This window comes from Suricata suricatta, chromosome 9 (assembly GCF_006229205.1).
Source record: "Suricata suricatta isolate VVHF042 chromosome 9, meerkat_22Aug2017_6uvM2_HiC, whole genome shotgun sequence".
NCBI lineage: Eukaryota > Metazoa > Chordata > Mammalia > Carnivora > Herpestidae > Suricata > Suricata suricatta.
Window position 1 is genome coordinate 12792268 of NC_043708.1, and position 27356 is coordinate 12819623.

At 45.2% G+C, this 27356-nt stretch overlaps 1 protein-coding gene across 1 annotated transcript in view; it reads right to left on the minus strand.

The window, feature by feature from the left end:
* The window catches only part of KCNK13 (potassium two pore domain channel subfamily K member 13), a 104180-nt gene that overhangs the window by 11826 nt on the left and 64998 nt on the right, over window positions 1-27356 (minus strand). The window lies entirely within an intron of this gene.

Genomic DNA, 27356 nt, shown 5'->3' on the forward strand with positions numbered 1-27356 from the left:
AAGATTCTGATTCAGGAGGTTGAATCAGGGCAGAAAACCTCCATGGTAAGCTAGTTCCCACACTGATTCTGGAACAGGACCCCAAAGACCCCACTCGGGGAAACACCGCTAGCGGGGGTCAAAGCACAGGGGCAGGAGGGCTGGAAACAAAGGTCATGTCTGCTTGGGGATAATTCTAAGGTAGACCCCCCCTTCACTGCAAAGCAGTGATATCATACATCTAGGGTCCTAGAGGCAAAAGGAACTCTTAATTTCTTTGGTGTATCAATACATGATGCAGAAAACATTTCAAACGGTACACTCTATCAGAATGAGCTGTCTTCAAAAGGTCTGGGTAACTGTGGGGCCAGGAGCACATGAAGACAGCTTTCTCCTTCCTTTGGATTAGGACTTCCCAAACAGTCAAGGACTTCCCACTTCCTACGTTACCTAAGGTGACAAGTGCAGTGAAGAGAAGGGAGTGGTACTTCCTTCCCAGCCAATCCATTTTCTGGAACAGAACCCAGGTAGGTGCTGGTTTATTTTTGTAAAATGAGGTGTTGGGTTATTTGGGTTGGAAGGTGGGGGAGGAAAGAGATGCTGGATGGCGAGTGGGGGCTGAGGTGGGCATCGGTTCTGAATCAGCCTTCTGCCCGGGCTGCGCACCTGCTGGCATGGCAGTCCGCCTGGGTAAAGGGACACGGAGGTTCTGGGCAGTGCATCCTGACAGTGGTGCCCGAACCACTGGTAACAGAACTACCCAAGGAGCTTGTTAGATAAGGAACCCCCGGTCCTTACCTATCGGATCCCAGTTTCCTGTCTGGATAGAGACGATTACCCTAGAGAACCACTGTTCTATAGTGTTCCATTCAAGACAGGATTGCTCAGTGATGGAATCGACCAAGGCAGGACTCGCAATAATGCACTTTTAGGAAGCTGATAACTGCACTCCCCATTTCCAGTTATGCCGTTCATAGCTCCACCGTCCCGTGGTGAGAAAAGCAATGGAAATGCTGATTTTAGGAACTGCCTCCTTTGTTCTCTGACCTGGTGGTTCACAAGTTCTGCATGAAGGTTAACCCCTCTCGGTCCTTCAGCTCGAGGCCATCTGACCGTTTATTCCAGCTCCTCCAGCAGGAAGGTTAATGTGGTATGAGGATGATGGTGATGACTGTGGTTTACGTCTATGGAGCAACCCACTCTGAGCCAGACACTACGCTGAGTGCTTTACACGAACTCACTTCTTCTATCCTCATGCCAACCTTGAGAAGTAGGAATATTATGTACCCCCCCTTTTTTAAGTTTATCTATTTTTTAAAAATGTTTTATTTATTTTTTACACAGAGAGAGACAGAGCATGAGAGGGGGAGGGGCAGAGAGAGAAGGAGACCTAGAACTGGAAGCAGGCTCCAGGCTCTTAGCTAGCTGTCAGCACAGAGCCTGATGTGGGGCTCGAACCCACGAATGTGAGATCTGACCTGAGCTGAAGTCGGACACTTAACCTACTGAGCCACCCAGGCGCCCCTTAAGTTTATCTATTTTGAGAGAGTGAGCGGGAGGGGCAGAGAAAGAGGGAGAGAGGATCAGAAGCAGGCTCTGCACTGACAGCAGCAAGCCTGAGTCTGATGCAGGGCTCGAACTCACAAACCATGAGGTCATGACCTGAACCAAAATCCAGAGTCAGATGCTTAACTGACTGAGCCACCCAGGCGCATCTATGTCCTCCAGAGCTCTTGCACGTGAGAATCTGAAGTACACAGAAATGACAAAACTCACTCAGAGTCACGGAGCTAGCTAGCTGCGGGCCTGGGTTCTAGTCCTGACTCTTAAGAACTTAAGTGTGTGATGGTCACAACTTACTCTGGTTGTCGCTTTGGTAAAATGAGGATAGGGTGGCCCAGATGAACTCTAGGGACATTCAGAGTCCAGTACTCTGTGACTCAGGTGTGCAGAGCATGAGTCGGAGCTCATTCTGTATATCCAATCGCCCCCAGGAATTCTGGGGGGAGCCCACCTTGTGTATCCCAGGCCCTCCTTCCACAGGCCAGGCAGGTGACGCTCTAGTCACCTATTTGCAGCATTTCTCAACTACAAAGACATCACAGCCTGATTTAAACATTTGGCAAAGGGGTGCCTGGTGGTTCAGTTAAGTGACCCTTGATTTTGGCTCAGGTCATAGTCTCACTGTTTGTGAGATCGAGCCTTCACATTGGGATTCTCTCTTTCTCTCTCTCTCTCTCTTTCTGCCCCTCTCCCACTCATGCTCTCTCTCTCAAAATAAATTAACATTAAAACAATTTAAAGCATTTCGCAAAGCAGCCACAGAGCTGAAGGGAAGCAGCGTTTCCACTGTACACAAATCTACTTTTCTGTGGCCAGTTCCTGCTATGAATGCAAAAGTTAGGAGTTCTCAAGTTCAGGATATCTTTGCAATTTGCTATTTTTGGCGTTATTCTTCTCATGTCATTAACAATAAAGCATCTTTGACAAAAGACGGTATCCTGTGTAGTAAAGATGAAACTATTTTCCAAGTAATTTCTGACCTAGGGGATGTTTCTAGACTCCGAGGCCGTAAGTAGTTTGTAAGTCCAAAATGAGTGACTGCGCTCCTGCCTATAAAAGCTGAAAACTGGGATGTGACACATATGGATTCTTTAAATCATTTGCATCGTTACCAATCACAGTAATTTCTGCGCTCTGAGGGTAACAGAAATTAGCCTCCTGGGAATCAGAAGACATCAGCGCCTGAAGAGGAATGTGATGGGTTTCATTTCCCTGAGAGAACACGGAGTCATGGGGGCAATTAGCTGTTTCATGCTTTCTCCAGCCCTCTCTCCCCTCAAACACTGAGCCAGGATGATGGCTGGAATAAATGCCGTCATTAATTCTGACTCTGCTCTCATTTAAAGCAGGGGGGAGGGGAGATCATTTATTTTCTCATCTCAGGTAGGTGTTCTAATTCCAGGGCTTCTGAACTTTTAAATTATGAAACTACTCCTAAAAAGCAAGCGCCTATAATTACGTTCTCTCTTGAACAAAACTGCCCTCCCCCAGACTCTGAAGAAATGTTCCATTAAGCAGAATGTTACTACAATGAGGCCATGGAATGAATCCTCTTCTCGGGCATGAACGAGAGGGTCTGGCTCCAGGACATTCTGCGGGGTTATGAAATATCTTCATTTTGATGGGCATCTGGGCAGAGCACAGATCCATGTGACCGGCCTTTGTGAACATCTCGCTGCAGACGAGATGGGGGTCAGGCCGTTCAGGAGAGGCGGCAGGAGGGGTACACCGGACGAAGCTCCCATCTTCTGCCCCCGGCTCACCTTCTCAACTTCACCAGATCCCAGTGCGCCCAGAAATCCAGTCTGAAAGCCAAAGACCCACAGAACACTGGTGGCTCTCTCTCATCTGTTACGGTTTTCCTAAGCTGTATGAAGCAACAAGAATGAAGCACAGCCTGGGGAATACTAAACCATATAAGATTTAAGAAATAAATATGGTATTTGTAATATCGGAACATGCTCTCCCCGGTCTGGAATGCCCTACAAACTCATGAAACTTCCTGTGTGGTACGGACCGATATTCCTGGACCTACCGATTCAGATGTTCCCCAGTGTGATGGATTAGGAGGTGGGGCTTCAGGGAGGTAAACGGGATTAGATGAGGTCAGGACAGTAGGGTCCTTACTATGGGATCCGTGCCCTTCTGAGAGTCACCAGGGAGAACTTGCCTGCTTTATCTGCTCTCGGCCCAGCGAGGGTGCACCCGGAAGTCAGCAGTCTGAGAACCGAAAGAGAGCTCTCACCCAAAACCCAAACAGAGCTCAACTTCTGGCCTCCAAAACGGTGTGAAATAAAGTTTCGATGATTATTATGCACCCAGTCTATGGTACCCGTTACAGCAGCCTCAGTATGTTACTGCTGTACCACCTTGCATTACCTAGAATCTCCTAGAAACGCTGGGCAAGCGTCCTCATATTTGCTACAAAAATTAAGCTCTAGCTCTAGGGAACCAAAGCTCCCTACAGAAAATGGAAGTTTTTCTTTCCTTCTCTTCTGGCCTCCTTCTTCCCTTCCTCTGTCATCTCCTTTCTTCCATTTCTTTAGAAGAGTCTTTGGAGGGGCGCCTGGGTGGCTCAGTTGGTTGAGCCTCCGACTTCGGCTCAGGTCAGATCTCACGTTCGTGGGTTCGAGCCCTGCGTCAGGCTCTGTGCTGACAGCTAGCTAAGAGCCTGGAGCCTGCTTCTGGTTCTGTGTCTCCTTCTTTCTCTGCCCCTCCCCCTCTCATGCTCTGTCTCTCTCTGTATCAAAAATAAATAAAACATTAAAAAAAAAAAAGAAGAGTCTTTGGAGACCTCAAACCTCGTTTTTTTGAGGCCCCTTCCTGGCTGTATCTAAATGAATCACAGCTGTGTAATAAACCATTCTTTGAGGGGGTTTGATTGAGGCCTTTTCTTAAAAACATTTCCTTCTGATATTATTAGTACCAGAAAGCAGTTATAACTTTCTTTTGCCCAAAGCGAGTAGAGAACCCATTTCAGAAAGCGTTGCGGTGTTTGCAGCACAAATAGAATTGGTATAATAATTCAACTGCCAGAAGAAATGTTTGAAAATACTGTCACACAATGGTATTTTAGCTAGTCATGAGGAAAGGGCTGATTCATTAGGATTTATTTTACCATGGAGGGAACAATACCTCCCATGAACTCAGGCTATAAAGCCCAAAGACGAGGGTCTTTTTAGAAAATTAAAAACGGGAAGTATGGAGAGGGGGCACCTGGGAGGCTCAGGCGGTTAAGCGTCTGACTCGCTTTCAGCTCAGGTCATGATCTCACCTTTTGTGAGTTCTAGCCCCGCACTGAGCTCTGTGCTGGCAGTGCAGAGCCTTTCTTGGGATTCTCTCTCTCTCTGACCTTTCCCTGCCTCCCTTCAAAATAAATAAATAAACTTAAAAATTTTTAAATTAAAGAATTTCTTAAACGGAAGTATGAAGAGTTAGACAGCAAGTCTGAGACATCCAGTGCAGACCAGAATTGGGGTTCACCCTGGATCTGTGGTGTTTGTCAACCACACTGTAGTGGGATCTGGTGGCCAAAGCTTGTGGCCAGGGAAAGACCAAGTCACTGTTACCCACTGGGGAATGGCACAAGGGAGGAGCAGAAACACAGACAGAAAGCATTTAGGGGGGGGTGCCTGGGTGGCTCAGTCAGTTAAGCATCCAGCTTTGGCTCGGGTCATGATCTCAGTCCGTGGGTTCAAGCCCTGTGTCGGCCTTTGCACTGACAGCTAGCTCAGATCCTGGAGCCTTCTTCGGATTCTTTGTCTCCCTCTCTCCCTGACCCTCCCCTGCTCGCACTGTCTCTGTCTCTCAAAAATAAATTGTAAAAAAGTTGTTAAAAAAAAGGAAATGATTTATTAAAAAAAAAAAAAAAAGAAAGCAAGCATTTAGGGAACCGTTTAAAGCCTCCACTCTATCTCAGCGACTCTCCTGGGCATACTCTCACTGCGGCTTTCACGAGGTAACGAGGAAGGATTTTCTTCCGATGACGTCACTTCTAGTTTCAGGGGGAAAAGGCTCTAGAATGAACACTGACCTAATCTGGCCCTTTCCCCCTTCAAATGTTGTTTTTTCTTTTCTCCTCTACCTTTCTCTTCTCTCCAACGTGCGTCCGAAGTGTTCCTTCTCTATGCCAGGTCACCTGTCCCTGGGACAGACCGGGACAAGCAGCAGGTGCCATGCGCTCGTCTAATTGTCATCCGTAAATAAGACATTGGCTCCCAGTTTCCGTTAACGGCATTTCTTCCAGAGCTTAACGCTTTCTTTCTTCACCAGCTTCTGCTTCGTTGCCATTTTTTTTCACATGTTTACTGGCCTCTTATTTTCCCTCATTGGTAAATTCCTAGTCATGTCTAGTCCGTTTTCTTATTAGGATACTGTTCTTTTCCCTATTGATTTGCAAGAGTTCTTCATATAGTTTGAGAAAATTAACTTGGCATCTTATATATATGCTGAAATAGTTTTCCCAATTTATGGCTGCATTTTACTTTACATAAAGGTTTTGTTGCTCTGACGAAGTTTAATATATATGTAGGCAAAGCCATCAGTTTCCACCAAGTTTCTTTTGTGGCTTTCATCTTTGGGAGTCTTGGAGGGAAAAGTCCCTCCAGAAACACTCTAGTATTCACATATGGCTCCAATTTTTTAAAGAATTTAATAATCAATTCCCATCCAACTGCAGGTACCTAAAATTTTAAAATAGTTTTTTTCTCAGCACAATTTCTAGTTGAAATTTGTATTGAGATAATTGCAGATTTATAAGCAATGATAAGAAATAACACAGAAAGTCTGCCTAAACTTTACCCAGTTTCCCCCAAAGCTCATGTTTTATGAAACTACAGCTAATATTATGAGCAGGGCGCTGACATTGATTCAATCCACTGGTCTTGTATTTTCCCCCATTTATGTGTGTGCATGTGTGTTCTATAAAATGTCACACCTGTAGGTTCTTCAGCACCATTTTAAACTAATAATATAATAATAATATAAAATTTATATATATTTTAAAAAGTAGGTTCCATACCCAACATGGGACTTGAACTCACACCCTGAGATCAAGAGTTGTGTGCTCTACCAACTGAGACAATCAGGTGCCCTTGGCATGCCACTTTTGTCAGAGGCAAATTTCTTGTAGTTGACTCTGGATTCTGTATTTCGGTCCCACTGATCTGTCTGTCCATGCTGGGACTGGTACCAAAAATCTAAACGGTTCGCTTTTGAATATCCGTGAAAACTCCGCTATCATTCTTCTCTCCTCTCCCTGCTCCTTTCTCCTCTTTCTTTTCAAAACTGCCCAGCTCATTTTTATGTTCCAATTCTCCTGATGAGCTTTAGAATCATTTGGTTAAGTTCCAGAAAAGATCTTTGGATTTTGATTGGAGTCGCCATATATTTAGAGACTCATTTGTGGAGAAATGACATCCTTACCAAATTGAGTTTTTCCCACCAGGAACACAGCGTGTCTCTCTCCGTTTATAGAAATCTTTTAAAAGTGAGCCTTAGCAGACTTTTGTCATGGCTTCGGATGAACCCTGTCCAAATCTCGTCACACGGACGCCTGTTTCACAGCTTTTTGTAGATGATGCGAATGAGCCATTCCCTCTACTGCACAGAGTTTTTGGTTGTTGGTTTTCTTATTGGTTTTTTTAATTATGACAAACCATATATAACAGAAAGCTTGCTATGTGAAGCATTTTAAAGTGTCTGAATCAGTGGCATTAAGTCCATTTACAATGCTGTACGGCCAGCACCGCCACCGATTCCCACGATGTTGTCGTCAACCCAAAGAGAAACTGCACCCACCAAACAGTAACTTCCCATCCTCCCTTTGTTCCAGGCCTCCAGCAACCTCTACTCCACTTCCTGCTCTGTGACTTTGGAATCAGACAGGGTCCGTCCTTCTGTGTCTGGCTCCTCTCCCTTAATTAGCATCAGGTCCTCAGGGTGCACCCGTGTTGCAGCAGGTGCCAGAGCTTTGTTCTTTCTTTGAGGCTACAGAGCAATCTACCACATGCATCTGCCACAGGGGCTCATCCATTCATTTTCAGCCAACACTTGGGTCGTGTCTACCTTTCGGCTATGAACACTGATGTACAAGCATCTGTTGGAGTCCCTGCCTTCAATTCTTTTGAGTGTATACCCAACAAGAGAACTAGAAAACTCACAACTTACTGTTAGCAGTATACAGCAGGAAGACGGTATTACATTTCTGGTTGGAAAAAATATTACCATCTCCCTCCCCAAGAACCCCCAGCCCCAAACAAAACCAATATATATGCACTCGTCCTTCAAAGCCCTGGCCAAAGGCGTTCGCAGTTTGTGTCAGGCCCCAACCTCCCTGACAGCCCCGTGACAACGTTGATGAACTCTAGTGCATTCCTAGGCCGTGAGCTCAGCATGTTCAGCAGTTTAATTGAAACTTTAAAATTTAATTGTTCATAAAAAAGACAGTTCTCTCTTTGTGCTTTTGAAGCTTCTGGGTGATTTTCTTGGCAGAGACAAAAGGGATTGGAAACAGATTGGTTACAGTAGGCACGATAGACAGATTCCTTCAACCTTGCCCGAGCGATGTGGGGCCTGAAGGCAGGAGGCTTTATGTGAAGTGGCAGGCTGTGTCATCAACGTCTAGGTACTTGTCACAGACCTGGCAGTTCACTTCGAACATACTGTACTTCTCTTCTGCTTTCCTCACAAATCATTTTCCTTTCTTTTTTTTTAAAGTTTATTATTTTGAGAGAGAGAAATTGCAAGCCAGGGAGGCTCGGGAATGGGGGTTGTGGAGAGAATCCCAAGTAGGTTCTGCACTGTCCGTGCAGAGCACAACATGGGGCTCAAACTCACGAATCGTGAGATCATGACCTGAGCAGAAGTCCGATGTTTAACTCACTGGACCACCCCGGGGCCCTTCATTTTTCTCTTCTTGTCGTGTCATGGCCTGAAGGCCTCAGTTGGGTTCCTGATCAGCCATTCTTGCATCCTGGGAGGTTTTAAGCCCCTTACAAGCAATCTTGTCCTGCAGTCCCCACCCCCACCCCCCATGCACATGCACAGACACCCAGCAGCTAAGAACACCAAATCTGGAATCAGACTGTCTGGGCCAGATCTGAGGCCCATCACCTTCCCAAGGACACTCAGCTAGAAAAGGTTGCAGGGAGGATGGGATCCAAAATGCAGTTTTTGAGCATTACCTCCAAATTGACCAAATTACTTAACCTATGCCTCAGGCTTCCTCATCTGTAAAATGGGTTAATAACAATCATCTTCCTCATAGAACTTTTGTGAAGGCTGAATGGCCTAATAGAGGGAAGTGCTAGCATTGTGCCTTGAAGTTTGAAGAGTTAGTCCTTTGGAAGGGGCAGCTGCTACTGATGTGAGCCTTGCACACAGTGTTTGCTAAGTAATGCTTTCTGAGGACTTGCATTTACGTCGGGCACCTTGGGAAAACTTCTTACATCATTGCAACGGCCTAATCACATGGAGCATGTGACACTCTGCCCTCCTGCCTTGACCATGGCATCTGGAATAGCATTTCCACTTGTATTTGACAAGGGCCAGCCTCTCGTAACAGAGAGCATGCATGGCCCAAAGTGTCCACTGACTGGCTGTGCACACGACCCCAGGAGCGGCAGGTGCCTGGAAGGAGAGGGGGGCCAGGCACTGAGTCCTCAGGCTCCCTTTCCGATTTCTAATGTGAGCAGAAAGCCCATGGCTGTGCTGGTTGAGAGCTCCAGGAGGCCCCTTACAGACACCCCTCCAACCAGGGGCCCCCTGACTCCCATAGGCCCCTTTGGAACAGCTCTAAAGCCGAGTGCTCAGAGAGGCCTTTCTTGTCCTTGTCTTGCATATTAGGCTGTTTGCATGTCCCCACCGATAGAACAAAAGCTTCATGAGGGTACGGACCTTGTCTGTTGTGTCCACCACTCTGTCCTCAGCACTTGGCCTAGAGCAGGCTGCGGTAGATGTGCGCTGAGTACTCGGAGAGGAAGAAGGCAGGCGGGCAGGCAGATCACCGTCTTCCTCTTCCATGCCCCCCACTCAGCCCCTCCGGCCTCCCACCCTGCGCTGCAAGAAGCCTCCCCGATTCCCCAACCTGCCGGCGAAGTCCTGCCCAGCACTTCACAGAGCCCGGGTCTGACCCTGTATTCCTACAGGCCAGACAGCCCGTGTTTCTCTAGGTACCCAGCCTTTCCGTGCCCGCAGTCTTGTTTTTCTTTTCTCTGGTTGCTGAGAGCCGTGAAAACAAGACTGTGAACTATTCAAGAGTGGAACTGTGCCCATTTTTGAGTTATACCTCGGCCCCTCTGGCCACATGCACAGGTCACGGCGTGGGCCAACTCATGAATGCCTCCTTTTAGGAACGTGGACTTTGCCTGCTTCCCCGCCCCCCCCATCAGGGACAAAAAATAAACAAACAATCTTTGCTCCTCCCACCTTTCTCACTGATAAACACCAGCTGGGAAGGCAGGTTCGCGGGGGCGGACGGAACACTTCAGCCCTGGTGTCTCACACAGCCTGTCACAGGAGGCCCCTGGCGCTCTGGGCCACCTTCTCCCCGGGCCATGTACAGTTCTGCTCTGGCTGTGGTCGCTCAGCCCCTCTTTGTGACCTGCTTGTTCACCTCCGGCCAGGACGTGGGACCAAACTTCTCTAGAGGATTTCCCGGCGAAGGGGGGTCGTTACCACTGTTACTGTCTGATCCATAGGGAGGAAAAATGGCATTTTTCTTGGTTACAGTGATCCTGAATCCTAAGACGGGACAAGTCTAATGTGACAAAAAATTCCAGCACAAGTGTAGCAGCCTATTTATGGAGAACAAGACTTGGCTCAATTAATATTCTGGTTAACTGAGAATTAGAATAGATAGTAGAAACACGTGTGCAAATATCAGAGGCCATCAAAATGTGTTTATTACACAAATTCTGCCGGATCATATTTAAAACTATCCTTGATGGCACAGATGGAATTTCATATTCTTGCAGTAGATCATCGGAATCACTAAAATGAGCACAAATTCTTTTGGAATAGCACCGATGGGAGTGTCTAATTATATGAGATATTTTTTACTGCTTGATATCCAGTAAATGCGCTTCTCCACATTTATCTGTACACAGAATAAGCTCCAGTTTATCCGCAATCCAAACATACTCATTAGGCAACATGAAAAGGCATAGTTCCTGGAGTGGAGTCACCTATGGCTGACCGGCCAAGTGCCCCGAGACACAAGGATCCCACATGTAGGTAGAAGGGAGGGGGAACACCTCTGCCACTCATGTGTGGGTGGCCTTGAACATGATATCTGACCTCCATGTGCCTCAGTCTCTTCATCTGTGAAATGGGAGGATGATGATAATATTTACCCCACGAGACTGCTGGTCATGCCAAGTGAAATGGGGTGTACGATGCGCCCACCACCCTTCCCTTAGCTTTCTCCGTGACGGTTCGTGAGTATTTTCACCCCCGGCTCACAATCGCCAATCTCGTCAATGCTATGTCGGAATTCTAGGCTGTGTCAGTATTCACATAGGATAGATGCTCCTTACGGACACCCTGGCGTGGCCTCTCTGGTCCTGGGCCTTCCCACCTGGTGTATTTGGTTTCTTCTTTTTTTTTAATTATTTTTTTTTTTTGAGAGAGAAAGACAGTGTGAGCAGGGGAGGGTTAGAGAGAGAGAGGGAGACACAGAATCCAAAGACAGGCTCCAGGCTCTGAGCTGTCAGCACAGAGCCTGACACAGGCCTCGAACCCACAACCGTGAGATCATGACCTGAGCTGAAGCCGGACGCTTAACCAGCAGAGCCACCCAGGCGCCCCTGGTGTCTTTGGTTTCTAAGACATAAGTCTTCTGGTTTTCTTCCTAATTCAGTGGCTCTCCTTCTCAGACCCCTTTTCTGGCTCTGCTGCATCTTTCTGTCTTGTAGGTGTCAGAGTGCCCAAGCCCTTGATCTTCGGGCCTCTTCTCCACTCGTATTCATTCCCTTGATGTTCCATCCGATGTCACAGTTTTAAGTTCCATCTAAATGCTGGTGTCCTCTAGGTGACATCTCTAGTTTGAACCTTTCTCCAGAACTCTGGGACTCCTCTACCCAGCTCCATATTTTACTTGGTCACTTGGATATGTAATAGTGATCTCCCAAACTGACAAGTCCAAACGGAGCTCCTGACCTTCCTCTCCAACATGGCGCACCCACAGTCTTCCCTAATAGTAACCTTATCCTTCCAGGTGCTCAGGCCCCAAATGGTCACCGTGGACTTCTCTCTTCCTCTGACACCTCATGTTCAATCTGTCAAGAAATCTTGTTGACTCTTCCTTCCAAAATTGAGTCAGAACCTGACCATTTCTCATCACCTTCCCTGGTCCAAGAGATTCTTTTTTTTTTCAATGTATAAAAAAATCTTTAATTAGAGAATTGCAAATTGAAATAAGATCCTTTTTCGTTTGCATCCATATAGCAAAAATTAAAAGTGTCACAATCATAAATTTTGGTGGAATTTTCTTATAGAAATGTAAATTGGCACAGAAATTTAGAGCCTAGATGTCCATCACCTGATGAATGGATCAAGAAGATGTGGTGTATATATATATATATATATATATATATATATATACACACAATGGAGTACTATATGGCAATGAGGAAGAATGAAATATGGCCATTTGTAGCAAAGTGGATGGACCTCGAGGGTGTCATGCTAAGCAAAATAAGTCAGGCAGAGAAGGACAGATGCCATATGTTTGCACTCATAGGTCTAACAGGAGAAACCTAACAGAGGACCATAGGGAGGGGAAGGTGGAAAGAGAGCTGGGGAGAGTGAGGGACACAAATCATGAGAGTCTACTGAATACTGAAAACGAACCGTGGACTGAAGTGGGGGAGGGAGGGAAGGCGGTGATGAGCACTGGGTATTATTTGGTTCGAGATATTCTTATGTCTTCCGTAGATTCTTGGAATAGCCTCTGGACAGGTCTCCCTGCTGCCTGTCCTTGCACATCCTACAGCACCAGCGCCACCCTTCTGAAATATGTCACACACTCTGTGGCCCCAAACCCTCCAGTGGCCTCCATTCACCTGGTATGAAAGCCAAAATCCACACAAGAACCTACAAAGTGGGCTCAATCTGCCTCCTCCTCCCTAAGCCCACCTCTGACTTCAGTCCCCCACTGTTCCTCCCCTGCTCCAGCCACAACAGCTTCTTGCTACACCTTCTCCATCCCAAATCCACTCCTGTACCTCCTGCTCCCTTTGTTTTCCCCGTAGACAGCTGCCAGGCTCACCTCTTCAACTCTTGCAGGTCTTTGCTCAAATGCCAACCACTCTGTTCTAGTGATAATCCCTTCCCAAAACCCCCATCCCTCCTTCCTGCTTAATTTTTCCCATGGCACTTATCACCATCTAATCTACTGTCTTTTTCATTTTTGTTTATTGTCAGTCTCTCCCCATTAGAATGCTACCTCCATGAAGATAGGATTTTTGTTTTAATTATTATGGTGAGAAACACCTAACATGAAACAGACCATCTCAATAAACCTTTAGTGTACTGCACGGTGTTAACGACGTGCTCAGTGTTGTGCAGCAGATCCCTAGAGTTCTTCCATCTTGCTTGGCTGAGACTCTATACCCACTGAATCGCCGCTCCCCACTTCCCCTCCACCCCCACTAGTCCCTGCAACAACCCTTCTACTTCCTGCTTCTAGGAATGACCACTTTAGACACCTCATGTAAGTGGAGTCACACTGTATTCGTCTTCTTGGGGCTGGCTTATTTCACTTAGCCTAAAGTCCTCAAGGTTCCTCCATGTAGCATATGACAGGATTTCCTTCTTTTTTGAGGCTGAATATTATTGCATTATATGGGTATACTATATTTTCTTTATCCATTCATCTACCAATGGACATTTAGGTTGCTATTGTGAATAATGTTTCTTTGAACTTGGGAGTGCAAATAGCTCTCTGAGATGCTGATTTCAGGAATTTTTTTGCATAAATTCCCAAAAGTGGGATTGCCAGAACATATTGTAGTCCTAGAGGTCAGGGATTTTTGCCTGTCTTGTTCATTGCTGTATCCCCAGGGCCGAGGACAATGCCTAAGACATAGTAGGTGTTCAATAAATAAGATCGTTTTATCTGCAGCACTGTAAATAGCCTGTTTACCGTCAACTCCTCCAATACAACTTCTGCATACATTTCCACAGTAACTCTTCCAGTGCAACCTCTCACAGGGAAAGGGTTTGCTAAGTGTCTTAACAGGGTAAAGTGTTCAAGGAAAAAGAAAGAAATTACCTCAGAAAGTAAGTGATTTTCAAATATCCTCAAGCTAGAAATAACCATTTATGTAAAGTGTTAAAATTTTTTGTAAGCCATCCTTATTGGTGACTCTTGACAGTTCTCAACATTTGAATGGCCCTATTCACCCCTTTTATGGAACAACAACAGCTGAACAGGGATGGCCAAGAACCAACTAGACTGTAGGTTGGGTTAGGCTAGTGAGCAGAGAGCATGGCATTATGGGTAGAAGAGTATGGTATTGTGGGTAGGGAGGAAGCACACTGGGTAGGGGAGCATGTATTATGGGTAGAAGAGAGAATATTATGGGTAGGACAGCATGGCATTGTGGGTAGGAGAGTGTGGCATTGTGGGTAGGAGAGCAAGCACAGCGAGTAGGAGCGTGGGTATTATGGGTGAGAGAAAGCATTGTGGGTAAGCGAACATGGCTACAGTGGTAGGAAAGCCTACCTGCAGTGTTGTTAGAAAGCATTCAGTACCGGTCACATTAAGTTGGTAAAGTCAGAAATACTGATGGTTTCAGACCAAACCAAAGAAAACATGTGCTACCAAAGTATAGACAGTACAAGAGTACTGACAGAAGTCAGGGCACAGTCGAATCAGAGATGAGGACCAGCCAGAGGCCAGAATGCAAATGAAAGTAACCACATCAAGTGGCAGGGTCCATGCAGGGACTCCCCCACCATTGCCTAGTGCCCCCTGCACAGAGGCTGTTGCCCTCCCTGTCCTCACCTTCCTTGGTGGGTAAAGGCTGCCAGCTGTCACTGCTTGTGGGACAAAGGCTGACACACAGGGTGCATGGGTCGGGCTGCCTGCCTGCCCCTGCGTCTTCTCACAGCTCACAGGCCTGCAGGCTGTGGCTCTGTTTCATCCCAGGATTCCCCTTTCAGTTCTGACGGCGTCAGATGAAGGACCTCAGGTAGACAGGAACGACACACCACAATATTCACCGAATGCCCGCTGCGTGCCAGGCCACGTGCTTCACGCTGAGGTCGTGAGGAAGTGAGCATGGATCCTGCGTGCAAGTGTAGTGGGGGAGATGGAAAGTGGAGCGTGGTGGTGATGATGGTGGTGGTGGTGGTGTCATTAGTATTTATAAAACACCAGGGGCGCCTGGTTGGCTCAGTCAGTTAAGTATCAGACTTCAGCTCAGGTCATGATCTCACGGTTTGTGGGTTCGAGCCCTGTGTCAGGCTCTGTGCTGACAGCTCAGAGCCTAGAGCCTGCTTTGGATTCTGTGTTTCCCTCTCTTTCTGCCCCTCCCCTGCTTGCACTCTGTCTCTCTCTCTCTCTCAAAAAATAAATAAACATAAAAAATAAAAATAAAATGCGAGGTGCCAGACTCTGAGCTTTACATGCATTATTTAATTTTAAGAGCCCATGCGGCGGCACTATTGAGATTATTATTCCCATTTACACAGGGGACTTACAGAAGTGAAGTAAATGACCCAGAGTCACACAGCTGGTAAGAGGCAGCGCCAGTCTGAGAAATACAGTCTTCTGACTCCAAAGTCCGGGAACTAACCACTGACTCTTGAGGTGCTAGGGGTTCAGTAGGGGGTGCCTAGCTCTGACTGGGCTCTGGGGAAGGTCAGGGGAGGCCAGTCAGTGCATCAGAGATGCCTTCCCCCGAGGGATGCCTGAACTGAGCTGTCCAGGTAGAAAGTGACAGGTGAAATGTTCCAGGACAGGGAACGTCTAGATCACAGGAAGGGACAAGTGAACAGTGCCGTAGTCCTCACTCAGCTGGACAGTCCAGGTTCAAAACCTGCTTCTGCTACTTGTTAGCTGTGGAAACTTCGGCAAGCTACCTCCCCTCTCGGTTCCTCGGTGTCTCCGTGGAAGAGCTGCGCCAGCTCTGATCATCAGTTCGCCTTCTTGTTCCCCTTAATGCTGTCCTCTTCTTCTATCCCCTTCGATGTCACTTTTCCTCAGGACTGTTCTGTCCTTTTCCCATTGTCAACACACCTGACAGAGTTAACTCGTTCTCTAAGCTTTGATTGTCCTGATGTCATTAAAGTTCTATCTCAACCCAGATTTCTCCAGTAAGCTCTGGACTTGCCAGACATTTCCTTTTTTTTTTTGAAATGTTTATTTATTTTTGAGAGAGAGAGTGACACACACACATGCAGAGTGTGAGGGGGACAGGTGTAGAGAAAGTGGGAGACAAAGAATCCAAAGCAGGCTCCAGGCTCCGAGCTGTCGGCACAGAGCCCGACGCAGGGCTTGAACCCACGAGCCGTGAGATCATGACCTGAGCCGAAGCCGGACGCTTAACTGACTGAGCCATCCAAGCACCTCTTCTGGACATTTCCATTTCTAAACATCTCATAGACACCTCAAACTGGACCAGATCCAAACTGAATTCATCCGCTTGAGCCCCCAAACCTGTCCCTCCCATTGGGGGAAGTTACCACCATTAATCCAAACCAGAATCCCTGAGGTTAGCTTAACCCCATGTCCTTCATGCGGTCAAACTTCAGGCCCTGTCTACCCAGCCCTGGCATGTCGCTCACTGCCATGGCCCCGGGCCAGCTGGGTGGCAGCACTCTGGCCCCAAACGTTCTCTGGGCCGCAAAGCACAAGCCCAGTGAGCTTTCTAAACCATGACTCTGTCCTCTGCCAGCGCTGCTGCAAGCTCTACAGCAGTCTCCCAGTGCCCTCAGGAGAAAGTTCCAGTCCCTCCCCTCATCTGCGCCCCGCCCCCCAGGTTCTTGCCAACTTCCTGACATTAGCCTGGGGCTCTATTTTACTTATCCACTTCTTTCTCTGGCTGGAAATTTCAATAGGGTATTTCAAATCTCAGTTTAGACATCACAATTCTACGAAATCTCTGATAGGGGGGTTATGTGTCCCCCCAGGAGCTCCTGTGTACGGCCTCGGGGGTGACATGTGCACATCCTTACGTAGCCCTCCCCCTGTGTGTAACTGCCGGTTTCCTTGTGTGTTTCAGCCACTGGACTCCACGCAGCTGGAGGCTGTGGAGTGCCCGGCCACTGTCACATCACCAGCGCCGAGCACAAGCCTGGCATACAGCAGATGCTCTGTATGCAGGTGTCAATGAAGTTAGAAATCTTTGTCCTCTCCCATTTCCCAGAATCCGTGAGTACTGAAATTCTCACAAGTGCCTCCTGAACTCTTCTCTCCATAAGCATCACTCTGTTCGGGCCTTACCACGCTTCCCTGGATCGCCTCATTGTCTTTCCTGCTGAGCAAGGGACAAACTAGGCAAAGCCTTTCCAGACCTCATCCATAGGGGAGCTATGAACACATCCCTATAAACTGCACTTTTAGGGTGCATTTGCAATTACGCTGCAAATAAATATATACAACGGAATATTACACGGCAATCCAAAAGAATGAAATCTTGCCATCTGCAACACCGTGGATGGAACTAGAGTGTATGATGCTAAGTGCAGTAAGTCAATCCGGGAACGAGAAATGCCATATGATTTCACTCATATGTGGAATTAAAGAAACAAAACAGATAAATCAAATGGGGAAGGGAAGGAAAAATAAAATAAGATAAAAATAGAGAGGAGGCAAACCAGAAGAGACTCTTAAATACAGAGAACAAACTGAGGGTTGCGGAGGGGGGGGGATGTGCTAAATGGGGGGTGGGCATTAAGGAGGGCGCTTGTGATGAGCGCTGGGTGCCGCATGTAAGTGACGAATCACTAAACCCTACTCCGGAAACCCTTGTGACACTATATGTTAACTTGAATCTAAATTAGGAAGAAAAAAATAAGCCTGTCTTCTGTGTCTGACCGGCAACTCCGCGAGAGTAAGGCCCTGGCTATTATTCATCCATTCGTGTCTTACCAGATGAGCATGGCTGCTAAGGCAAAGACGGGTGACTCCCTTTTGTAAAAACCTCTTTGAGCTCCTGTTGTTTGTAGGATAAAATTCAAATCCCTCAGCAGAGCTCCGAGGGCCTGCCAGAATCCAGCCCCTCTGAGCGTTCTGGCCTCTTCCTGCTTCCTGCCACGTGGGGGAATGGTGGAGGGGGGCGTGGGCTCCCCCCAAAGATACTGTGTCTTCTGCACTTTGGGCCTGCTGTGCCCTTCTCCTTGAGGTTCAAGACCTAGGTCTAAGGCTCCACCTTGTCTGTGAAGCCTGGCTCAGCTTCTCCTAAAAGAGCTGCTTTTCCTCTCCTGTCCCTGGAAACATTTGGCTTTCATGTGGGATGATCTGGTCACAGGTCCCTCTCTCCTCCTTGAACCTGATGGGCCTAAGGCCCTTGAATGCATGGAGAGGGCTTACAGCGGCCCCTGTAAGGGAGAGGGCGTCCTGGAAAGGGCTCCTGACTGAATGATTTGTGTGCTGTGGACTCACCTTGTGATGCTGGGGCAGAAATGTGCAGGCACATCCATCAAAAAAAAAAAAAATTCAGAGCTTCAAAAGAGACCGCTAGAAGCTGAGATTTATGTGTGGCAAATGCGGCATTAAAAACCAAAGGAGAGAGGAAGTGAGGCTGGGAAAGTTAGACATATATTTTTTAAAGAATCAAGTTACAACTTAACTACTCGGCGTATAATTAAATCACAGGTAGACCAAATTGTTAATTATAAAAATACCAAGCTCGAAAAATACTAGAGATAAAGAAACATGAATATCTCATTGACATATGTTTGGAGAGATCTCTCTAAGCCAGAAATCTCAGAAGAAATGTTGTAATAGCCATGACTACCTATCAATCAGTTTTAAAATACCTTATACATTAAAAAATAAAAGGCAAGCAAGAGTCTAGAAAAGTTATTTATCCCAAATGTTGTAAAGTGCTAATACCTTTCAAATATTAAGTGTAGGTAAACTGATAATAAAAACATGATTTTTCTAGGATACAGTAAAGGATGTGTAAAAATACCTACACTTTTTTAAAATGTTTTATTCATTTTTGAGAGAGAGAGAGAGAGAGAGAGAGAGAGAGAGAGACAGACACAGAATTCCAACTGGGTTTGTGCTGACAGCAGAGAGCCCAACCTGGGACTTGAACTCAGGAACTGTGAGATCTTGACGCAGGCTGAAGTCAGACACTTAACCAACTGAGCCACCCAGGCACGCCTAAAAATGCTTAAAAACAAGAAACACAGGGGTGCTTGGGTGGCATTCAAGAGCATCCACTCTTGATTTCAGCTGAGGTCATGATCTCATGGTTAGTGGGCTCTGTGCTGACAGTGTGGAGCCTGCTTGGGATTCTCTGTCAGCCTCTCTCTCTCTCCCCCTCCCCTACTCATGCTCTTTCTGAAAATCAATGAATAAACATTAAAAAAAATTAATGAAATATAAAGACTTAAAAACTTAGGAAATAATTAACTTTCCTTTAGTCACTGAAGAAATGTGAATTGAACCATTGGATCAATTTTGCCTATCAAATTAGTGAGTTTTTTAAATGCCAAGAGTCAGTCACCCTCACACACCGTTAAGTGTTAATGAGAACCACATTTCTAGAAAGCAATCAGGCAACAGGTATACATTAAGAGCCTCAGGATCAGCCATTCCCTTGGACCTTCAGGATCTGTTCTAGAGAAATGAGGAAATCAGACAGTGACTGCAAAAATGTCCAATGCAATGTTATTCATAATAGGAAATGATAATATCGACAGAAGTACCTAGATGCGAGTAATAGTAATGTAAGTAAACAGGCAAGAAATAATGGGTTAGGAGGCAGCCAATACTTGATGTCTTGGTGAAGAGTTTTTAATGTTTTAAGAAAACGTCCCCCCTCTCCATCATTCTGAGACTATCTATTAGCTCAGTTATGTGAAAATGTAAACAAAAAATGATGTAAGGGAAATATGGTAAAATAAGATGTGGCTGGAAAACTCTTAATAGGACTTCTGCTTCTAAGTGTGGTGGCCACCAGGGCCGAGATCTACTCTCGTGCCTTAAACAACGAAAAACGCCGGGCAAAACACATGCAACAACAGCTTTTGGACATCAGACAGCAGGCAGCACAAATGTGGAAGTGAAATGAATGACAGCTTTAAAATGGAAAACAATTGGGGAAGGGAGAAACGCAAATGCAAACATTTAAGGTAATTATAGACCATAAGCCAAGTGGAATAATACTTACAGACTGTGATGGGTTAAACATGGACATCATACATAAGCTTTAAGTAACCATGAAAATGACACATCAAAGAATTCTGGCTGGCAGGCCAACAGAGAAGATACAATGGAATCATAAAATAAAAGAAAATTAAAAAAAAAAACGCTCAATCCAAAAGAAGGCAGAAAAAGAGGAAGAATACAACGAAAAAATAGATGGGATAGATAGAAAATAGCAAAAATGGTAGAATTAAATTCAGTCATGCCAGCAATCACACTACATATTTAAACACCTAATTAGACAGCACTGAGTGTTGCAGTGGAGAAAAGAACAGCAAGCTCCAACTATAGGCATCTGTCTATAAAAGACCTACTTTAAATATAAAGACACAAAGAGGTTACAAGTGAAAGGGTAGAGGGGTACCTGGGTGGTTCAGTCAGTTAAGCATCTGACTTTGGCTTAGGTCATGATCTCAGGGTTTGTGAGTTTGAGTCCCATGTAGGGCTCTGTGCTGATGGCTCAGAGCCTGGAGCCTGCTTTGGATTCTGTGTCTCCCTCTCTCTCTGCCCCTCCCCCGCTCACACTCTGTCTCTGTCTCTATCAAAAATAAACATTAAAAAAATTTTTTTAAAAAGAGGTGAAAGGGTGGAAAAAGATATTCCACATTTACACCAACCAAAAAAAAGGTGGAGTAGTTATATTCAAGAAGATAGAAGTATAAGTTAGAGAAAAGAATATTACCAGGGGAATGAGGATCATTTCTAAGAGAAAGAAGTATGAGTAAAGGCATCAATTCATCAAGATGACATAAAACCCTAACTCTTTATGGAACTAATAACAGAGATTCAAAATTCATAAAGCAAAAATTGCTAGAACTGTACATAGAAATAAACAAATCTATGATTATGGTTGAAGATCTGAACATATATTTCTTCATAAATGACAAAACATGTAGAATATAGACAACTTGAACAATATAACCGACCAACTAGACCTAATTGGTGTTTATAGAAAACTCCTCCCAACAAGAGCAGGACAGCCAGTCTTTTCAAGTGCAATGTAACCTTTACCAAGACAGAGAGTATTCTTGGTCATAAAACAAACTCAATAAATTTAAAAGCAAATCATCAAGTCATGATGAGCACCAGGTGATGTATGGAACTGTTGAATCACTCTACATCTGAAACTAACGTAACACTGCATGTTATCTACACTGGAACTAAAAGAAAACAAGCAAGTCATAAAAAGCATTTTGAAAATAAAAAGCATGTTGAAGACCACATAAGACAACAAAAAGAAATACAGGTGCAAAATTCCAATTACTTGAAAATTAACATACTTCAAAATAACATATATTAAAGAATAGAAATTAGAAAGTATTTCAAATGGAATGAAAGTCAAATTACAGGAAATTTAAAGTTGGATGCATGTGAAACAGTTCTCGGAAGGAAATTTATGGCCCTCTATGCTTATATTAGAAAAGAGGAAGGGTCTCAAATCAACATTAGCTATGCCTTAGGAAATGGGAACGGTTAAGTACAAGTTAAACTCAAGGTATGAAGAAGAAAGAACACAAAAAGAGAAGGTTTCTAAAATAATTTAAAAGGGAAAATAGAGAAAAATAAATGAAACCAAAGTTTGATTTGTTAATAAACTTCTACACAAACTGACAGGAAAAAAAGAAAATAGACACAAATTACCAGTATCAGGAACAAGAGAGGGACATCACTACTGATCCGAAGGACATTGAAACAATAGACGGGGATATTATGAACAACTTCTAAAGTAATACATCCCACAAGTTAGATAAAATATTCAAATTCCTTAAAAGACATCAAACCTCACTCAAGAAAGAATAAACATCAATTGCCTGAATCCCAAGGAAATTCAATTTGTAGTTAAAAAATTTCTCATAAAGAAACCCCAAGCCGAGAAGACCTCACGGCTGAATACTATAAAACATTTAAGGAATCAAGAATACCAATTCTTTTTTTTTTTCTATAGTTTATTTATTTTTGAGACAGAGAGAGACAGAGCGCGAATGGGGGAGGGGCAGAGAGAGAGGGAGACACAGAATCTGAAACAGGCTCCAGGTTCTGAACTGGGGCTCGAACTCATGAACTGCGAGAGCATGACCTGAGCTGAAGTCAGACACTCAACTGACTGAGCCACCCAGGCGCCCCATCAAGAATACCATTTCTATTTAAACTTACAGAAAATCAAAAAGGAAGGAACACTTTCCAACCTATTCTATGAGTTCAGTGCTGCTCTAACACCCAAGGAGGAAGAAAGACATCATAAGAAAGCTATATACGGTATCTCTCACAAACACAGACACGATTCTTAACATAATTTTAGTAAGTCGAATCCAACAATGTATAAAAAAAGGTTAATACATCATGATTGAGGGAGATTTAACCCAGGAATGGTCAGCAGATTCAACATTTGAAAACCAGTGTAATTTACCACATAAATGAACTGAAAAAAAAAACTAATAAGATTACTCGGTAGATGCAGAACCGTCATTTGACAAAATCCAACACTAACTCATGGTAACTCTCAGCAAACTAGGAATAGATGGAAACTTCTTCAGTGTGACAATGGGATATTACAAACAACAACAACAACAACAACCCTACACCTAACATTGTATTTAATAGTGAAAGAGAATGTCTACCCTGTATGATCATGAACAGAACTAAGATGATCACTCTCACCATTTCTTTTTTTTTTTTTTAGTGTTTTTAATGTTTGTTCATTTTTGAGAGAGACAGCACAAGCAGGGGAGAGACAGAGAGGAGACACAGAATCCGAACTGGGCTCCAGGCGCTGAGCTGTCAGGAGAGCCTGACGCACGGCTTGAACTCACGAACTGTGAGATCATGACCTGAGCCAAAGTCAGATGCTTAACTGTCGGAGCCACCCAGGCGCCCCTCTTGCCATTTCTATTCAACACTGTCCTGTAAGTTCTAGTGCAATGAGGCAAGAAAAAGAGATAAAAGGCAGATTTTATAGAAAGCAGTAAAACTGCCTTTGCTCACATAAAACATGATTGATGTTGTAAAAAAAATTCCACAGAATTAAAAAAAAATCAAGGACTAGTATATAAGTTTAGAGTTGCAGGATACAAATAAAAGTATCATTTCTATACATGAGCTAAGAACAATATACAAACTGAACTAAAATATCATTTACAATAGCATCAAAATATAAAATTTGACAAAAGATGTTTAAAATCTATATAGTTAAAACTACAAAACATTATTGAGAGATTAAAGAAGCTCTAAGTCAATGGAGAAATAGGCCATGATTATGGATCAGAAGACCTAGAATTGTTAAAATGTTAATTCTCCCCAAGTTGATCCACAGATTCAATGCAATCCTAATCACAAGCCCAGTAGCACTGTTTTTTTAAATAGCAATTGATTAATTTAAAAATTTGTATAGACATGCAAAGGACCCGGAAGAGCCCAAGTAACTTTGAAAAAGAACAATGTTAGAGACTTGTACTATCTGATTTCAAGATTTATGATAAATTAGACGATGTAGTTTTCATGTAAAGATAGATGCACGAATGGATGAAACTAGGTAGCATCTAGAAATAGACCCACACAAGTACATGTTCAAGTTATTTTTTTTAAGAGAGAGAAAAAGCACGTGCATGAGTGGGGGAGGGGCAGAGGGAGAGAGAAAGAGAAATGGAGACAGAAAGAAAGAGAATCTTAAATAGACTCCACACTCAGCACAGAGCCTGATGTGAGGCTCAATCCCACAATCCTGGGATCATGACCTAAGCTGAAATCAAGAGTCAGACACTCAACTAACTGCGCCACCCAGGCGCCCCTCAACCCATTTTTTTTTTACAAAGGTACCTAGGCAATTGAATTGAGAATTGAGAATGTTTTTAACAAATGATGCTAGGAAAATTGGACAGCCAATAAAAAAAGGAATAAACTACTGGTACCTTCAACAATATAGCTAAATCTCAAAATGACTCTCCTGAGGGAACAAAGCCAGCACCCCCCAAACACATACTAAATAATTACAATTATATACTATTCTAGGAAATGCAAACTAATTCATAGGGACAGAGAGCAGAAGGTGGTTCCCTGGTGAAGGGAAAGGGAGAGAGGAATGAATGACAAAGGGGCCCAAAGAAACTTCTGGAAAGGATGGGTATGTTATCTTCATTGTTTAGATGATTTCACAAATGTATAACATACATCAAAACCCATCAAACTCTACATCTTAAATATGTGCAGATTACTGTGTGTCAATTACCTGTCAACATAGCCATCAAAAAGCAGTATCTATTGCAAACAGTTCTCTGGTTATGTGATTGAGCCTTGAAATGCAGTGCCGCATCCTTGTCTGGTGTTTGCACCGAGGCAAATGCTTCTGGGAATGTAGTTCATGTTAGAGTCCCCTCCTGGACAAGAGGCGGGAGCTGACAGGGAGGGTGGGTGGCTGACAAGGGCCATCTATCTCAGGTTTGACCTGGAGAAACTACTATGATGTCCAGGAGCATCCCATCTCTGGGGGCAGGGGCACTGGGCTGGTGGACATGCCCTCCCTCTCATTTACTCTTCATGTAGGAGCTTAAATTGGCCCACTGAGGCACAGCAGACCTTCCTCTAATGTGAGGGGTGGTAGCCGTCAGCTGTGAGAGGCTCCCCCTCCCCTACATGCTGCTTTTAGGTTGCCATTATCTACTTCTTCCCCAGGAAATGTCAGCGCTCTGCCAAAAGTGGCTGGAGGAATGATCGTCAAAGATTCACTGCCCCCTTTGCTGATTTACTTTTCATTACAGAACCTAAAACCTACAGAAGTCACCTGGAAATTTATCTTCAGTTCTGTTCCAATATCCTTGAGCCTCAAACCCTGCTGGCCATAATCGATCTTCCTCGGACAATTCAGAGGGTACATCAGGATCTTACAGGGAGTCCTGTGGGAGTTTTAGAGGAGCAGCACTGAAAGGAAATGGGTTTCAATGTATCTCTGTGCTTGTCCAGTTTTAGTACTGGATGTTACTTCTTCAGGGAGAGGGGATTGGCATGACTCGTGATCCCAGCCCCGTCACCAACGTGGGAGAGTTAGTAATACCATTCCTCGCTTTATTCCCCCAGGATCTAGATGACTGCTTTGTAGCAGGGTATGTTAGAAATGTTTGAATTCATTGCTTCTAAATGGGCTTTCAAGACCCAGAATGTTCTTTTTTTTTTTTTTTTTTTGAGAGAGAGAGAGAGAGACAGAGAGAGAGTGAGAGAGGAGAGAGCATGCATGTGAGCATGAGAAAGTAGAAGAGGGGCAGAGGGAGAGGGAATCCCAAGTAGGCTCCAGGCCCAGCACAGAATCCAACTCAGAACTTATCTCATAACTGTGAGATAATGACCTGAGTCAAAATCAAGAGTTGCTTAACTGAATGCACTACCCAGATGCCCCAAGACTCAGAATGTTCTTAATAAGGGGCATGTCTTCAAAAACCAGAAGAAAGGAACAAGTCCCTCAAGTCTCATACTATGTAAGTGAGACCAGGTGCGGGGAGAACCTAACTCTTAATTAAGGAGCCCTGCATGACCACTCAGAGGCCCCGGGCTGCGGCTTCCTGCCTGTCCTTAGAGCTGCCCTCTAGCCTCACAGCCCAAAGCCAGGGAGCTGTCTTGATCTTCACCGCCCTAGCGTCTCCCACAATGGCCTCTGAGGCTCCGCTGAGACAGTGGGTCCCGTGTCCCTGACCTCTCAAATCTGAGAAGTCCCCACCTGTGCTGTGACCCCACACGGAAGACCTCACTGCGCACCCACACCCCTGCAGACACTCCTAATGGACCCCCAGCTTCTACCCTGCCCACCTCCAGTGCCATTTCCTTCTGGAACCCAAGTTCATGCTTAATTTTTCATTATGAGAGAGAGCATTTAAAAATAGAAATTGGAGGGGCACCTGGGTGGCTCAGTTGGCTAGACCAACTTCAGCTCAGGACATGATCTCACAGTTCATGAGTTCTAGGTCCGCATCGGGCTCTGTGCTAACAGCTCAGAGTGTGGAGTGTGCTTCGGATTCTCTGTCTTCCTCTCTCCCTGCTCCACCCTTGCTCATACTCTTTCTCTGTCCTTGAAAATTAATATTTAAGAAAATTAACAACAACAACAATCCTATAATTAATTAGTAAGCTTGTGGCTTATCTTATGGTTTCTACTGGGTCCTTGTTAAAGGTTACTCGTCCTGAGATCAGAATCATTGCTGAGAGTCTCCAGATTCCCTGTCACCAGAACGTCCCACCTCAATCAGCAGCCACCTGCCCCTGGCTGCCTGTTTCACTTAGAAGTGACCTGTTGTGTGGGAGCCGAAGGAGCGGAAGCAAAGCTCCGGGATGGGCAAATGGGAATCCTGCAAAACAGATCAGGGGCCGTCTACTCCATCCAGTTCATTTTGCAGGAAATGAGGGAACCGGCAGGCCAGAGATATGGAGTGTGCACACCCAATACACACACACTTCCTTGACGTCCAGCCTTCTGCCTGTCCCCGTCCCATCTGCTCACATCCACGTTCTGCTGACTTCTCAGGACCTTCAGACCAACCTCCCTCTTGGGCAGCACATTTCTATTTCCCAGCCCCACTTGGCTTGTCTGTCCACCCCACTGCCGCCCTGGACCAGGGGTGTGTGCTCTGCAGGCGGCCCGTGTGGGCAGCAGGTGGCCTGAGGCCCTGTCTATGCACTGCCGGTCCGTGCGGCATGCTTCCATTCATGCCAGGTGAGTTACGGCAGCGGGATGCATGTTCTTATCTCTCCTGGGGAAGAAGAGTGGCTTCTCAGCACCCCTGCCTATCTGTCCACAGTGAACATGGATGCCTCCAAAGGGTCCTTTTAAGCACTTTGGGAAACTTAAAAAAATTATTTTTAAAGAGAGAGGGAGACACAGAATCTGAATCAAGCTCCAGGCTGAGCTGTCAGCACAGAGCCTGATGCAGGGCTCGAACCCACGAACTATGAGATCATGACCTAATCTGAAGTTGGATGCTTAACCGACGGAGCCACCCTGGGAAACTTCTTTAACACTCCATGAACAATGCCACGGCCCTACACTCCATCAGAAATAAAAAGTTAAACACAGACCGAATACACTTCCTTTTCTTGAAGAGGCCATCAGCACAATCTAGAACTGAAAAGCAAGCCAAGTGCTCCCCAACCTTCCCCACAAGGCCAGACGTTTCTCACGCCCACCCGTGACCCAGGAGCCACATCCTACCAATGACATTACAGGCCATCTTCTGTCTAATGCTTGTGCGTTGGTGAAGGTCACCACCACATGTCAATGAAGGGAAGAAAGGTCTTCTCATACCTGACACCGGGCAGTCAGCATCACACAGAAAACAATGGACCCTTGACATCTTTGTGTTTTGAAAATCTGAACAATCACTTACGTAGCACCCTTTATCAGCCTTGAAACAGGTCGAGATGTGGGTGAACCCCCGTACCTCCCTTCCCT